The sequence below is a fragment of the Sorex fumeus genome, unplaced genomic scaffold (assembly GCF_029834395.1).
Source record: "Sorex fumeus unplaced genomic scaffold, SorFum_2.1 ptg000063l, whole genome shotgun sequence".
In the NCBI taxonomy this organism is placed as follows: Eukaryota; Metazoa; Chordata; class Mammalia; order Eulipotyphla; family Soricidae; genus Sorex; species Sorex fumeus.
The window spans coordinates 17,882,683-17,886,840 of NW_026606120.1; the positions used below are offsets into that span (position 1 = coordinate 17,882,683).

Sequence of the window (4,158 nt, forward strand, 5' to 3'; positions counted from 1 at the left end):
GAGGAGTGGCCACATCAGAACCCACAGTGGCTGAGACAGAGACAGACTGGGCACAGGTATGTCCCACCCCTCCCCATACCCTCTAGCCTCTCCTGTCACATCTGGGACAGATTCAAATCAAAACAGAAAACACATGGAAGGTCTCAGGATTTCCATTTATTCCTTCTCAAATTTCAGGAATTTCCTTTATTAACCCTCAATCCCACAAAACAGGAATTAGAAAAATGCAAATCAGTTGCTTATTTCAGTAAGGGAGAAACATTCATTCAGAAAAACAAGAAGCTAACACAGATGGAGATGGCTGACTCCTGTCTCTGCTGGCACAGCCCAGAGCATCAGCAAGAGAATGCAGGTCAGTGTGGGGAGGGCCCGGTGGGCAGGGGTGGGCCAGTCTCTCCCATCACCGTAAGTGGCAGGACACAGACACACTCAGGTCCCAGGGCAGAAAGAGAATCAGCAGTTCTTGAATCACAATATCGGGATGTGAGGAAACCCAGCAGGGCAGCTGTCTCACACTGTAAGAGAAAAGAATAAAGAGACTCAGGTGAGTCACAGAAGTGGTGACATCCTGAGCAAGCTCCCAGCATCCCTCTCAAAGAACCGCCAAGCCTAATCCTGTCCCCTCTGCCCAATCGCACCCATTCCAGCCTCCAGAGTCTCACCTCTAGGATTCGAGAGAGACTCATCAGAGCCTTGGGAACTGTCGCTGTCTGGGGAGGAACAAACAGGGCAAGGTCAGAGTCACAGGGGTGGGGACTAGAGGAGGACCTAGGGGTGCAATAGCTCCCAATCCCTATCCCCAGGATTCTAGGGCCCCAGGCCTGCCCACACTTACTTGCAGCCTGAGTGTGCTGTCCTCCTTTCTCACCTGGGGGAAGGAAACATCCCAGGGAAGATCAGGAAGAGCACTGGGTCCTGAGGCCACAGAGCAGCTCTCTAGGTCCGGATCCCAGGGAAGCGTCAGAACTCTAAACAGTGAGGGCAGGACCAGGAAACACGCAGGAAGAAAATGCTCCACGACCGAGGAGCCTTCTCCTGGTGGTGTGTGCTCAGCAGTACAGTCCCTGTGACCTGGGACACTGGGACCCATGTTCATCCCCCGCTTATGGAGGTGAAAGTGTCTTTCGTGAGCAAACCTGAGAGCGGCACACACAGGGGGAGTGTGAGCAACTACACGGGGGCGGGCGGTGCTCCTGCTAATGGGCAGGAGAACTAATATAGGGGGAAGCCTAAAGGGGGACAAGACTCAAGACCTGCCAGGTCGGACAGATTCCCATCACCTGCTTCCCCCATCTCACCTGAGCGCTTCCTCCTGAGGATCACAGCTGCCACCACAGCTCCAGTGATCACAGCCCCAAGGAGAGCCAGGCCAACAATGATGCCCACAGTGAGGATGGTGGACTGAGAAGGGGGCTCTGGAAAGGAAAGAAGGAGAGGGTCTGACCTCCAGCCTCAGCCTGACCCTCAACAGTTCCCCAGAGGGGCCAACCCTGATTCCCCTGAGAACAGTCTCTGTGCCCCGTCCCCCTCCTTACCCCATCTCAGGGTGACAGGCTCCGGCAGCCCCTGGTGCTGCACACGGCACGTGTATCTCTGCTCTTCTCCAGGAGGCACCACCACAACTGCCCACTTCTGGAAGGTTCCATCCCCTGAAGGCCTGGTCTCTACCAGCTCTGTGTCCTGGGTCAGGTCGTCCCCATCAGGCTGCCAGGTAAGGGTGATCTCGGCAGGGTGGAAGCCCAGGGCCCAGCACCTCAGGGTGACCTCACGGTCAGAGCAGGGGTGGTGGGTTATGTGTGTCCTGGGGGCTTCTGAGGAGGGAAAATGAGAAAATTCACACTTTGGGTCACTTCCACAATGGGGTTGAACAGGATCATTGGTTTGGAATAGGAGGTAAAAATCCAGACACAGACTTGGCTGGAGAAACTGGATAAAATCCTATTGCTTGGAAAGTTCTAGAACAGGGTTTGGGAAGGAGGTCAGGATCTTTCGGACACACTGACTCTGGTCCTGCCCTGGGAGGAGGGTGAGAGGCTGAGAGAAGCAGGAGTCAGAGCTAAGAGCATCTTTGAGCGAGTTCACAGATGGCTGCTGGGTTCCAGGGAACCCACATTCGTTATTTCAGAGGAGGTCGCCCCTCCCCCAGGGACACTCGGGTCCTTCACAGTCCCGGGGACGCAGGGTGGGTGTGAGGGCAAGTCTCTCCGGTGGAGAACATGTAAACCAGGGGGTCCGTCCCTCTCCCGACTGAGGAAGGGGCGCTGTTCTGACACTGAACCCCCTTGTGTCCGCCCTTGTGGGGAGTCGCCCCCCCCAGGGGCGGCCAGGGGTCCTCACCCTCAGGGACCGGTACCTGCGCGCAGCAGCGTGTCCTTCCCGATCTCCAGGTGTCTGAGGAGCCACTTCACGCACCTGCCCTCCAGGTAGTTCCTCCAGTGCTCAGCCCCACCCTCCTGCTCCCACTTTTGCTGGGTTCGCCAAGCCTGCGAGCCCGCCGCCGCCGTCCAGGAGCGCAGGTCCCCGGTCAGGGCGAGGTAGTGGGCGCCGGCGTAGGCGGCTTGACGGTACCCGCGCAGGAGGCGCCCGTGGGACCCCACGTGGCAGCCGGACATGCCCTGGTGTGAGGGTCTGGCCAGCCCCGCACAGATTAGACTCGAACCGAAAACGGAACCGGGCCCGGTCCCCGCGGCGCCTCCAGGTCAAGGTCGGGGCGGGTCCTCAGCCTCGGGGACGCTCGGACCCGCCTCGGGCGACCCGGCCGGTCCCTGTGCCGGCTCGTCCCAGCCGAGCGCGGCGTCGAGGTTCCCTGGAAAGTCTGTGCGGAGGCCTTCGTGTTCCGCGTCTCCCGCTCCCAGGGCCCGGGTCCCCCTGCTCCGCCCACGGCGCCCGGGCTCCATCCTGGGACTCGCCGAGGCGCTGTCGCAGCGCACGAACTGCGTGTCGTCCACGTAGCCGACTCCGAAGTAGCGGGGCTCCCCGCGGCCGGGCCGGGACACGCCGGTTTGGAAATCCTCATGGACGGGGGGCCTGGGGGAGGGGAAGGGGTGAGACCCGGCCCGACCGGCCGCCCCGCGCGCCCCGGGCCATGGTGATGGGGGGAGGGAGACAGGAACGCGGGGAGGGACCGAGAACGCGAGACTTAGGGGCGCGGGCGGAGTTGAAGGTTGGGGGGACAAGGACGAACATTTGGGGGGGGCATCCGGGCAGGGAACCGGGGAAACTCCTTCTCGGGGGTCCTGCACAGCAACGCCTGGAAGTTCCCACCCTTCTCCCCGCAACGAACTCCCCTCCCGACCCCGCACTCATCCGCCCGGGTCTGGGTCAGGGCCAGGGCCCCCGAGAGCAGCAGCAGGAGGGGCCGCAGCTCCCACACACCGAAGGAATCAAGTGGATTCTGACTCCCTCGCGATCGCCAGCAGTTTAGAACCGGGAGCGTCGCGGACGCTGATTGGCTGAGCTAGACAGCGACGCCCAATGGGAATGAGGACTGGGGACGCGTCACGAGAATCCGGGCAGAAGGCGCTGACACAGGTTGCTGAGGGAGAAGTGAAATTTTGAGACCAGGAATCCCCAGGACTGATCTCCTGCCCCCAACACCACCCTGGGGACACTGGGAGCCACACCTGGGACCTGGGACTTCACCCTCTCACCTGCTCCCTCACCTGATCTTTGTCACACTGTCTCCCCGTGTCCAGGGCTGAGACTGACTCAGGATTTTCCATGGTTTTCGTTTCAGGATCTCGCTAAATCTTACAAGTTCCTGAGGAGCCCAGAGATGCTTCTGGGCGTTCAGGTTATGCCTGTCAGTGTTTGCCCTGGGAGGAATCTGAGTTAAAGCCTTATATTGTTGATGGTGATGAATTATTACTATTATTATTATTATTGTTATTATTATTTTGGCTTTTGACCAAACCAGGCAGTGTTCAGTTGTAACTCCTGTCTCTGTGCTCTCTGCTCAGGGATCACTCTTAGCAGGTTCACGGGACCATACATATGAGGTGCCGGGTATCAAACCCGTGTTGGCCATATGCAAGGCAAAGCGCCTTACCGTCTATAATATCTCTCCTGCAGAGTTCAAGCCTGAAAATGATTTCAACGGGAACAATATTAACAACAGATTAATGCGAACAGGATATCTTTTGGCGGTCCAGAGGTCAC

The 4,158-nt window shown here is 58.8% G+C and overlaps 1 pseudogene; it reads right to left on the reverse strand.

The window, feature by feature from the left end:
• Positions 1 to 202: 202 nt before the first annotated feature.
• On the reverse strand, positions 203 to 3,722 carry LOC130034935 (class I histocompatibility antigen, Gogo-B*0102 alpha chain-like; annotated as a pseudogene).
• Between the last annotated feature and the right edge of the window lie 436 nt (positions 3,723 to 4,158).